The sequence below is a fragment of the Narcine bancroftii genome, chromosome 1 (genome assembly GCF_036971445.1).
Source record: "Narcine bancroftii isolate sNarBan1 chromosome 1, sNarBan1.hap1, whole genome shotgun sequence".
NCBI lineage: Eukaryota > Metazoa > Chordata > Chondrichthyes > Torpediniformes > Narcinidae > Narcine > Narcine bancroftii.
This window is the reverse complement of record NC_091469.1, coordinates 291,105,684-291,118,412: the sequence shown is the minus strand read 5'-3', so window position 1 is coordinate 291,118,412 and position 12,729 is coordinate 291,105,684. Positions and strand designations below refer to the sequence as shown.

Sequence of the window (12,729 nt, the reverse complement as noted above, 5' to 3'; positions counted from 1 at the left end):
GAATGTCTGGAGAAAGGTTACAACCAATTTTTAAAGTAAGATTATGTGCAACTATTATTAGGATGCAGACAACAGTTATACTTACTTGGATTCTGCTTACCGTACTCTGCTTGTGTGGTTGCGGCAAACCCTCTGGAGTTGGGCCATCAAAGTTTGGAGCATCCTCTGCTAGACGCAGGCATAACTGAGCATACAGTGAGCTATACTTGGGCTCTTCAAGGGCTTTGTCTACTATCTAAATCAGAGGGAGAGCAAATCAAAAGCTACAACTATTTGTAGTGCTGGACTCAGTAATCAATGATCATTCTTCCTCATACAAAATGCAGGTAAACTATCAGACTAGCAGGAAGAAAGTAGTGAAGTCAAACAGGAATAGGAAGCATTTATAGGACAAGACAAAGCAAGGATGGCAGTTAGTGTAGCAGTTAGTGCAACACCCTTACAGTGCCAGCAATCGGAAACAGACCAGGGTTCGAATCCCATGCTGTCTGCGTGAGTTTTCTCTAGGGACTCCGGTTTCATCCCACTGTTCAGAAATGAACCTAGGGTGTTAACTGGGGGTACATTGGGCAGCATGGACTCATAGGCCAAAATGGCCTGTTACCATGCTTTATGTCTAATAATAAAAAAATGAGACTTGTACAGAGTAAACACCGTTAAATAGCAATCTGCTTCTGTAAAATATTGCGATTAATTAGCACAGTCAAGCCATTTGAACTGAAAAGCAACTCACCAGTAAAATGATCCCTTTTAGGACCAGTTTTGAGTCTACACCCACATTGAGGAGCTCAAGGCATAGCTTGTCAAACTTCTCTGGAGTAAGCTTGTTCAAAATGCTGGAAGAGAATTAATATGTTTAAATTCACCTTTCAACAAATCCATTTTATACAGGAATTTTCACAGCATTCGTTCACCCAAAAAGACTAAAATCAAGATGACAGCTACTTACAATGTTGCTTCAGGTGGAGATCCTTTCCCTGTACAAAACTAGTTTTCAGGTAGGTTTGAGAACCCAAAAACACGCACCAATTTTGAAGAGGTTTGAACCAATAAATAATGTAACTTTACATTAGATGATGAACATTTAGATCCATGCTGTGAATTCTATTAATGGCACCTCATGGGCTATTATCACACTTGGTCACTGTTCATCAAGTTACTTTCAGTAACCAAGCTAGCTAATGGCTTTCAGTTCTATCAAGTAGATGGTCGAGGGTAGCAATGAATACAGTGGTTACATTACAATTTCACAAAACACTGGTTAGCCACACTTGCAATACAGGCCTTCCCTGGTTACAACTGCCTGACTTATGAACATATCCCTACATAATACAACATTCAAAAAGTCTGATGAACATACACATTGGTTTCCTTTCTTCACTTTTAGTGTGCATTCTATCAGTTGTGCTTTTGATGCCGTTCATTGCAATACTGTGGAGGGGCACAGCTACCAAATGTTTTCCAACTTATGGAAGTGCAAAATCTGAACCTGCTCATTGCCAGGGAATTATCTTATATTGTGCACATTTCCGGTTGCCACTCAAGGATGGGACTGTTTTGAAAGTGCACAGATTTGCCAAGATGTTGCCTGGACTGGAGGACTTTAGTTATAGGGAGAAATTGGAAAAGCAGGTCTTGTTTCCCCTGGAGCAATAGAGATTGAACAGTAACCAGAGAAGCAAACAAGAGGTGTGGATAGGATTAACAGTAAAATGCTTTCTCCTGGAAGTATATACAGGTATACCCCACTTTAAGAATATTTGCTTTACAGAAGTTCACTTTTACCAAGAAACCTGTGCTCACTATCCAAAAGAAATTTGAATAGGTTTTTGCTTTATGCCATTTTGTCTTACAAAAGGTTTCATAGGAACTCTACCTTCATCAAGTAAAGTATAACTGTATTAAAAAAATAACAAGACAGCTTTACAGTGAGAGAAATGAACTTTAAGGGGATCTGAAAGGTAATGGAGGAGAAATAAGGTACAAGGGCTACATTCAAGGGAGAGCCACTTAAGTGAAATATCATTTTAATAGGAAAATGGAATTAGGTGTTATTAGTGAATACAAATAGAAAACTACAACCATTAAAACAGCAAGAGACAAATCACGGGCAGATATTGCAACAATATTTTCTACCAGCTATAAAAATTATTTGAAATGCAAAATCAAAGTAGCCACCTTAACCACCAATAAAGAAGCAGGAGTTTACTAAGGATACTAAGCTATAATGACAAGCACAAAGTTCAAAGGGGAGTGGGGGTGGGAAAGAGAGAGAAGAACCCAGTCACTCCATACAGCTTCATGTTTGAATGTGGTTCCTTGAAGAAGTGCTACATAATTTTAAAATCATGACCAAGTGATCTAACACAACTATGCATTGCTTCCTTAATTTTCTTGGGCTGCCTGTAGTCAAAGCACTGCAACATCCCAACCACAGTTTAAGCAATATGTCAATGCTAAAGTTCATAAGCATACCACATCTATGACAAGATTCATTTGAATTGCATCAGACTGGGCTTGTTCATCCCATCGTGGAAGCTTTGTGAATTAGTATTTACAAGTGATTGGAAGTCTACAGTGGAGATGAAGCAGGCAGTGCAAAGAATCAGATTTAACTCGTTGAATTTAAACAGAACTTGATTGAAATTCACTAATTGCAGAGCATGTTACTCCTTCCACAGCCATCATCCAACACCTGTTATAAAGTAGGCACAAGGACATATCCCAGCAAATTGCATGAATAACAGACCAGAACAATTACTACAGAATACTACTGCCAATTTAGGCTCATACTTCAGTCAGAATTCAAACAGCAAATTGGGCTGCACAAACTCATAGGCCAAAATGGCTTGTTACTGTGGTGTGTCATGTCAATGGGAGCTTCAGTGAGCTCCAAAAGAAAACTAGATTTTACATTTTTTTTCAGCTGAGAAAGGAATAAACTCCATTTCATTAACCTAAAGTGCAGATAATAACAGGAATTTAGAGAATAAAGGATGCAAATCCAAGATGGGTTATCAGTTAGCTTTGGGAAAGCAGTAAATGACAGATTAACTATTCATTCACTAAATACAAGCATCACTGGCAAAAAATAATCAATAGCCTCAAAACTAAATAGCATGCAACATTTTCAGTAGCCAATAAAATGGCGGAGATCAAACCAGGCAGATTTCAGAATACCAGCACTTCCGTACCGGCCAATTTACACCCCATTAACCTACATCTCCAGTACGTTTTTAAATGGTGGGAGGAAACTGGAGCACTCAGAAAAAACCCAGATACACTGAGAACGTACAAACTCCTGAAACTCTGATCCAGCCCCAATTGCTGGCACTGAAAGGGCTTTGTGCTAACCGCGACACCACATGTGCTGCCCTTTGTGTGTGGATGGGGTCTTAAAAGCTTTTCATCCCCATTCACCATGGCAAAAGATATGGAAGCTAGTGAGTTCAGTGAAGAGACCAATGAAGTCCTGAAGTACAATGATATACCAAAAGGGGTAGTGTCAACAGTCTTGAAGTGCACATGGTAAACAAATCCACTGTATCTGTTCAACTGTTTCCTAAAACTTTGCAGGAGCCAAAAGAGATTATTAGGACTAATGAGGTACCGCAATAAGAACAAGCCAGGGAACTACTAAACAGCAGTGGAAAAGTCACTGGAATGGATTAAAGATTATTTGCTTGCATTTGGGAGCACGGAAATGATTAGAGATAGTCAGTTTGGCTACAGTATTTATGGGCAAGCATTTCCCATAGCTCTGATGGAATTGACCAAGAGGTTTGACAAAGCAGACTGGTGGTAAACATTGAGCTTTGCCAACTTGCTCAAACACCTGTTCTATGTAGGAATTTAATTTTTGAAACCCATTGACAGATTGGGTACATAATGGGGTATAGTAACCTGGTGACTTTACTAAATAAACATCCAGATTCCTGAATGAACCTGGGTCAATGAGGAAATATGGGTTTGAGGAACCATGCTCCTCAAGGTCCAAGTAATAGCTGCACAGAAACAGGCCCTGCGACCATTTTGCCCACACCAAACTTGTTATCCATATCCTTTCCTATCCATGTACCTGTCCACATTTTTTTTGAACATGACAACTTATCCACCTCTATCAATTCCACTGGCAGCTCATTCCACATACTCAAATAGCTCTGAGGCTCCTACATTCCAGGGAAAAGCACCAACCTATCCAGTGCTTTCCTTAAAACTCAAGCCACTCTTCACTGCCCACCATATCTCCAATTGTGGTGTCATCATGCCCAATAAAAATCCTTGTAACAATCTGAACAGCACTGTTCTATTTGGCTGGCTGAATTAATTATGGGCTGCAAAGAATGATGTTTTCATGACTAAATTTACTTACTGATCCACATCAAATTTGCTATGCACTGCCACAGCTCAATATTCCAAGCAGCCTCAATTCTGCTAGATGAACTCAGCTGCCTCACAGCAGAACTAGAAAAGGACATGGCTCCAGAAGTTGTTATTGGCGTAATAGACTTCTCGATGACTGGCACAGAAGCAACTTCAAAAGGCACAATTGAAATTAGGAGATTTAAATTCAAGCAATTTAATTGGGAGTAAAAAGCTAAATCCAAGGAGGAATTTGCTGGACTATTTAAAAGCCCAAGATCAGAAATCTGCTATCCTTACCTTGTCTGACTTGCGTCAAGACGCTTCAAAATACTAGTGCTCTCTAAAACAGCCAGAGCCACTCACTTCAAGATGACTTGCTCTGCCAACCAATACCCAAAGGACAATTGAAGTCACACATTTCAATTTAAAAAGCATTGTGGTTAGTTCAAATATTTTAAACAACTCCATTTAAATTTAAAATTACAATGGCTTTTCTCCTTTTTATTATCTTATTTTTCAGACTTTCAAGTTTTATATTCTGCAAATATCTCCAAGTTGAGAGATATAGGATTATTTCAGAAAAATAAGATCATCAACGATTTCTTAAACTGCACATTTTCAACAATATTTTTCTGACATCATACAAAAGCACAAAGCTTCCTCTGTCACTATCCAAAGAATGTTTTGATGAAACATTCCACACGCAAATTGACCATTATCTCACATTGCTCTATTTATTTCAGCTTTTTTTGTAAAAAAAAGTAGCTAAACAGCCCAAAATTCTAATGGGTCCTCAATTTCAATAAATTCAATCCAATTGCTTTTGTGTCACTATTTTTTGATCTTCCAAGTGTCTCCTCTCATTGGTGGTGCAACAAGTCTCCATAGTAATGCCCTGAATAACTTGGCTCTTACCCTCTGTCTTGAAGGGCATTCGCTTAGAACAGAAATGCAGTGGAATTTCTTCAGCCAGAGGGTAGAATTATATTAGTCAAGAGAACCCACGGAAAATCTATGCAACCATCAAAATAAAGCCTCTTGTCTGGTACATTCTCTCCCAAACACGCAAGATGCGAATGCACTTACCCTCTGACTTTCCTGAAGATTCCATCTTGTCGTTCTTTCTCATTCAAGGAGTTGACATCTCGTTTAGTGCTTTATGAAGGAACCCATCTCCGATCGCTAGATCCTGGGCTGGGGGGGAACCCCCCCCCCGGCTCCCAGGAACTGGCTGTCGAGAGATAGGGACAAAGTCTACAGCAGCTGTTCAAAACAATCTATTACAATTGATACATTTGCTATTCAGATGCGAGGTTAACAAATGGTGTAATGGTTTCTCTGGGAAGTCTGATCGCAATATAGACACCAACCCAGATTAAATCCACAATGTTGACTGCCAATTGTCCACAATGAAGAAGCTAATATCACTTGATCCCCTATTACCATTTCAGAGACATGCCCATAAAATGTAGAGAAATGCTTTCAATAATAACATTCAAAGAAAGAAAAAATAAGTAGGGAATGTAACTTAATGGTCTCCTGCTCCTATATGCAGTGCATACATCTAATAGGATCTGCTGAGCCAGTATCACTTGATTAGGCTCATGGAGACGTAAGAAAATTATTGGAATTACTCTGAAAGGAGGTGATTGCAAATGGGTGTTCCACAGGAATCTCTCTGGGACTCCTATTCTTTGTGACCTTCACAATTTGGATAAGGAAGTGGAAGGGTCAGTTATCAAGTTTGCAGATAACACAAAGGTTGGAAAGGCAGAGAGAGGATGCTACCTGGATGAGAACGCATCTTTCGAGAATAGGTGGAGGGAACTTGGGCTTTTCTCAACAGACGATCAGAGGCAGCTTAATGGAGCACAGATAATAGCAGCCACAACCAGGGAGGCAATTGCCAATACCAGAGGATATTGGTTTAAGGTAAGTGGAGTAAAGTTTAGGAAAGATGTCAGAGATTAAAAATATGGAGTGGCAGTATGTGGAATGCACTGCCAGAGCTAGAGGTCAAGACAAAAAGACTTAGATAAGCACATAGATACAAGAAAAATACTTGAATACTTGAATTCAATGTTAAATACAGAAGTTAGATAGCAATTAGTTAACATGTTGGAGACCTTCACAATTTATCTACTTTTGCATTAGAAAGTACTGCAATACAATCCAGCTTATAACAGGACAAATTCTTATTTACAGAAATATATATTGTAGCAATGGCAGTTCATCTATGTTTCAAGCATAATGGCCATTTTCATTGGTATTTAGTCATTGTATAAGTAGTCCTTCAAAGAGTTAATAGTTACCTGTTGCTGGCAGTCTTGGGATAGTGCTGAGGCGCACCCCTACCTCCTCCTCCGCCCGAAGAAGCACTAGAGATGAGGAAGTATTTTTAAATTAAGATTTCTTCTCACTTTTGCACATTAGTTACTGCCACAAACTTGTTCACTTCCTACTGCAAGTTCAGGATGGACACACATTTCCATTAAGAACACAACCCAGCAAGAGAGAAACTGGATCCTTCCCCATTTGTGGCAAATTGACATACCAGAAATAAACAAGAATTGAAAGCCTGGCCGCAAGTTAAAGGACCTAACATTTACTTTTAGCATCTAGCTTGAGACAGCGAGATATTAACAGGAAGTTTCCACAGAATTAAGAAACCCAAAGTTCCAAAGGAATAGCCATAAATTGGAGTGTTCTTGAAACACAAGGAATGCAGGTTGCCAAGCCTGTAGCCCAAAATGTAGGCTGCTACTTCTCTGCATGGAGTTGTGCCATCTTTCAGGGAAAATATTAAACAGAACTCCACATTTTCTTCAAAGCACTTTAAATGGACATCCCCAACTGGCAAAGTTAGCCCCAATTCACAGCCAAGGGGCACATCACACAATTTCACAGGAATGGTCAACAACACGTCTGTGAAAGCAGCTTAATCACATCTTTGCCATCTGTCTGGAGGAAATATCCTATTTAAAGTGTGTGACATGACCCCAATATCCTGGCCAATACTTATTTATATTCCAGACATTAATCCCACATTTAGGACTTGTGGGAATTTGTTTTATGTAAGTCAGCTATATTTCAAACAGAACCATAACTACAAAATGCACTCTAAGTATAAAGCACTTTAGATATACATATATAGATAATGCTAATACCATATTTACAACGGGTAACATTCAAATAAGCTCAACAAATAACATAAAAGTGCCCACTATTTCAGAGATACCACATATTATTACATCCATACAAAATTACCATTTTTAAAAATTAAGAGAACAGCACAAAGCAAGTACCTGAAACGAGAAGCAACCCCTTCTGCAATCACACTCTCCACTTTGGCGGCTTGACAAAACGAAAAACTTCCAAAAGATAATTAAAGGGAAGGGTAGGGAAAAGTGTTACCTAGGAGAGAAGAGAAACAAATTATGGTGATCTTACACTGCATCTTCTTCAGTGATGAATCACCATCTTACTCCACCCAGTTGAACACACAAAGGAGAAAAGAAAACATCACACAAAGGGAAAAATGGCCGCACCGCCCAAGGCTGAGGAAATGCAGGAAAAATCTGGCTCGACTTTGATCGACTCAATGACGCAGGGCAATCAAAAGCTGGATTATTTTTCCATCTCCTCAAGAGGGTGGGAGGAGACAAAAGGAATCATAAATTGGGGTGGGCACTGCATTGAGACAAAGGGGGCCACAATCAGAAGCACAAAGTGGCAGGAAAAAAGGGGCCACAAGTACCCAAACAACAAGGAGAAATACTGAGACTGTATCAACTATACTGGGGAGGGAAGAGAAACAGAAGTGTTGTCAATATAACCCTGAAACAGGTCCTTCAGCCCAACTCATGCAAGCCAAAACAAGTTGCCTGATCTGAGCTCAACCCTTTTGTCTGTGTTTGCCCCATTTTGCAGTCTAATTATCTTTTAGCTACAAACAAACCAGGGCAGGAAGATTAATAATTCAAGGCCAGGGAGTTGGGGAGGATAAAAGTCAGGGCTGGGGCAATGGGGGGGTGGGAAGGGAGATGGGTGGTGCAATAGGGACATGAGTGTGGGGGGGGGGGGGGGGGGGGTGAAGAGATGGCCGAGGGATCAGTGAGGCGGGGGGGGGGGGGTTGGGGCTGGGGAAAAGAGGGAAGTGAGGGGAGACTGGGGAACCAGGGAGGATGAGGAAAGGGAGCAGTGAGGTGGAGTGGGAACCAGGGAGGGTAGGGTAAGGGAAGAGGCAGGAGAACTGAGAAGGGAGGGAACTGGGAGGAAAGTCAGGGGAACAGTGAAGGGGTGTGGAGGGGAACCAGAGAGGAGTGGTGAGAAAGAGTCAGGAGGGAACAGGGAAGGGGTGATCCAGGAAGAGAGGGAACATGGGGATGCAAGAAGATAGGGAGATGGGGGGGATCCAAGAAGAAGGTGGGAAGATCTGGGGAGGATGTTGGGGGGGGGGGGAAGAAAAATCCAAGGGAGGAAGTGGTGGGGGGGGGGGGGGTGGGCAGGGGAGATCCGGGAAGGAAGAAAGAGAGGTCCGGGAAGGAAGAAAGAGAGGTCCGGGAAGGAAGAAAGAGAGGTCCGGGAAGGAAGAAAGAGAGGTCCGGGAAGGAAGAAAGAGAGGTCCGGGAAGGAAGAAAGAGAGGTCCGGGAAGGAAGAAAGAGAGGTCCGGGAAGGAAGAAAGAGAGGTCCGGGAAGGAAGAAAGAGAGGTCCGGGAAGGAAGAAAGAGAGGTCCGGGAAGGAAGAAAGAGAGGTCCGGGAAGGAAGAAAGAGAGGTCCGGGAAGGAAGAAAGAGAGGTCCGGGAAGGAAGAAAGAGAGGTCCGGGAAGGAAGAAAGAGAGGTCCGGGAAGGAAGAAAGAGAGGTCCGGGAAGGAAGAAAGAGAGGTCCGGGAAGGAAGAAAGAGAGGTCCGGGAAGGAAGAAAGAGAGGTCCGGGAAGGAAGAAAGAGAGGTCCGGGAAGGAAGAAAGAGAGGTCCGGGAAGGAAGAAAGAGAGGTCCGGGAAGGAAGAAAGAGAGGTCCGGGAAGGAAGAAAGAGAGGTCCGGGAAGGAAGAAAGAGAGGTCCGGGAAGGAAGAAAGAGAGGTCCGGGAAGGAAGAAAGAGAGGTCCGGGAAGGAAGAAAGAGAGGTCCGGGAAGGAAGAAAGAGAGGTCCGGGAAGGAAGAAAGAGAGGTCCGGGAAGGAAGAAAGAGAGGTCCGGGAAGGAAGAAAGAGAGGTCCGGGAAGGAAGAAAGAGAGGTCCGGGAAGGAAGAAAGAGAGGTCCGGGAAGGAAGAAAGAGAGGTCCGGGAAGGAAGAAAGAGAGGTCCGGGAAGGAAGAAAGAGAGGTCCGGGAAGGAAGAAAGAGAGGTCCGGGAAGGAAGAAAGAGAGGTCCGGGAAGGAAGAAAGAGAGGTCCGGGAAGGAAGAAAGAGAGGTCCGGGAAGGAAGAAAGAGAGGTCCGGGAAGGAAGAAAGAGAGGTCCGGGAAGGAAGAAAGAGAGGTCCGGGAAGGAAGAAAGAGAGGTCCGGGAAGGAAGAAAGAGAGGTCCGGGAAGGAAGAAAGAGAGGTCCGGGAAGGAAGAAAGAGAGGTCCGGGAAGGAAGAAAGAGAGGTCCGGGAAGGAAGAAAGAGAGGTCCGGGAAGGAAGAAAGAGAGGTCCGGGAAGGAAGAAAGAGAGGTCCGGGAAGGAAGAAAGAGAGGTCCGGGAAGGAAGAAAGAGAGGACCGGGAAGGAAGAAAGAGAGGACCGGGAAGGAAGAAAGAGAGGACCGGGAAGGAAGAAAGAGAGGACCGGGAAGGAAGAAAGAGAGGACCGGGAAGGAAGAAAGAGAGGACCGGGAAGGAAGAAAGAGAGGACCGGGAAGGAAGAAAGAGAGGACCGGGAAGGAAGAAAGAGAGGACCGGGAAGGAAGAAAGAGAGGACCGGGAAGGAAGAAAGAGAGGACCGGGAAGGAAGAAAGAGAGGACCGGGAAGGAAGTGGGGGGAATCAGAGGACCGGGAAGGAAGTGGGGGGAATCAGAGGACCGGGAAGGAAGTGAGGGGGAAATCAGAGGACCGGGAAGGAAGTGGGGGGATATCAGAGGACTGGGAAGGAAGTGGGGGGGTATCAGAGGACCGGGAAGGAAGTGGGGGTATCAGAGGACCGGGAAGGAAGTGGGGAAAATCAGAGGACCGGGAAGGAAGTGGGGGAAATCAGAAGACCGGGAAGAAAGTGGGAGCAGGAACACCAGAGGACCAGGAAGGAAGTGGGGGGAGGGGACAGGACAGGACACCAGAGGACTGGGAAGAAAGTGGGGGGGAACACCAGAGGACCGGGAAGGAAGTGGGGAGGAACACCAGAGGACCGGGAAGGAAGTGGGGGGGGGGGGTGCAGAGGACCGGGAAGGAAGTGGGGGGGGGTGCAGAGGACCGGGAAGGAAGTGGGGGGGAGGCAGAGGACCGGGAAGGAAGTGGGGGGGAGGCAGAGGACCGGGAAGGAAGTGGGGGGGGGAGGCAGAGGACCGGGAAGGAAGTGGGGGGGGGAGGCAGACCAGGAAGGAAATGGGGGGGGAGGCAGAGGACCGGGAAGGAAGTGGGGGGGGAGGCAGAGGACCGGGAAGGAAGTGGGGGGGAGGCAGAGGACCGGGAAGGAAGTGGGGGGGGAGGCAGAGGACCGGGAAGGAAGTGGGGGGGGGGAGGCAGAGGACCGGGAAGGAAGTGGGGGGGGGGAGGCAGAGGACCGGGAAGGAAGTGGGGGGGGAGGCAGAGGACCGGGGAGGCAGAGGACCGGGAAGGGTGGGGGGGAGGCAGAGGACCGGGAAGGGTGGGGGGGAGGCAGAGGACCGGGAAGGAAGTGGGGGGGGAGGCAGAGGACCGGGAAGGAAGTGGGGGGGGAGGCAGAGGACCGGGAAGGGAGTGGGGGGAACACCAGAGGACCGGGAAGGAAGTGGGGGGAACACCAGAGGACCGGGAAGGAAGTGGGGGGAACACCAGAGGACCGGGAAGGAAGTGGGGAGAACACCAGAGGACCGGGAAGGAAGTGGGGGGGGGGCGGCAGAGGACCGCGAAAGAAGGGCGATTGTGGGATGTGACGGGGGGGGGGTGCGGGGAGATCCAGGGAGAATGGGCGAGCGGAGACCAGGGGAAGTAGCCTCCAGGAAACAACAGGCGGGGGCAAGAGACGGGGCCAAGATACGGGGCCGGGGAGTCGATGCTCGTCGAGAGGGAACGGCAAGTCAAAGGAATTGGCGGTCCCTGGGTTGGGAAAGGAAAGAAAAACTCGCCTTCCCTCCACAAGCAACCAACTGAGCTGGAAATCGAAGCCCCGGCTCAGCGGGCCTGTGCCGCCATTTTGTGCGCAGCGGCCGGGCCGGCGACACAAGATGGCGGCAGCACCACTCACCTGGCCGGCCCCGCAGCCCCAGCCGCTCGGTGGCCGTCCCCGAACCTCCAACACCAGCAAAAGGAAACACCACACAAAGGAGTGAAAACGGTCATCAAATTATCGCCGAGCAGGACCCGCTCCACATAGATGGCAGCGCGATGCAGGAGCCACCTACGACCGGGACAAAGAGACGGAGCTCCTCCGCCGCCGCCGCCACAGCCGAATGGCTTCTCTTACCCACAGTGCGCCGCGCGCGGCAACCCAGCTTGACTTCCGGCTCGGCGCCGCGCCTTTTTTCTCTCTCCCTCTTTCCCCTCTCACTGCTCGCTTGGCCGCAACCAAACGTGAACGCTCGGACGTCACCGTGATTGACAACAGGAGCTGGAGAGTCACGCTATGACCTGCCCCGTCCGCTCCACCAATCAAGCCGCGCGGGCCTCAAAACTCGGCCGTTAATTGGACAGAGGCTTCAATGCCGCCGCACTGCGGATTGAAGTCGCCCTGCCCCTCCCTGCAGGCAGCTCCCTCGGGGACCTGTCAATCAGCGGACTCCGACCAATCATACAGCAAATCCCCCTCCCTTCCCGGCCCCCACCATTGGGGCTCGGGACCCGCCCCGAGTCTCCTATTGGCTATTATGAGAGAGCTCCACGCCCTTTCCACCAAGGGAGCGTCTTTAAATGTCATGTCCGCTTGGATTCCATCTCCTGCATCAAAGGCCATCGCCTGGTGTGGGGTTTCGGCTTAAAACATTGCCCACGGCCTTACATGGATTCTGCCTGACTCACTGAGCTCCTCCACCCATCTGCATGTCACCCCAATATTCAGGTTCTGTTCAGGGAGCAAGAGCAGGCCATTCAGCCCATCAAGCCTGATTCATCTTCCCAAAGAGCCATGTGTTCCTGAGCAGAAATCAAACTCTTTCATCTATGGATTCCATCTCTTCAGAACCATCAGAATCATTATTTCTTTTGTCATGAACAAGTCACGAAATTGGCTGTTTTGCGGCAGCATCACAGGG

At 46.5% G+C, this 12,729-nt stretch overlaps 1 long non-coding RNA gene across 1 annotated transcript; it reads right to left on the bottom strand.

Annotated features, from left to right (window-relative positions):
• Window positions 1-5,508: 5,508 nt before the first annotated feature.
• LOC138746034 (uncharacterized) lies at window positions 5,509-12,063 on the bottom strand. The gene is made up of 4 exons (XR_011346662.1): window positions 11,946-12,063; window positions 7,671-7,779; window positions 6,678-6,743; window positions 5,509-5,596 (listed from the first exon to the last, which is right to left on the bottom strand). It is a non-coding gene; the product is annotated as an uncharacterized lncRNA (long non-coding RNA).
• Window positions 12,064-12,729: the final 666 nt, after the last annotated feature.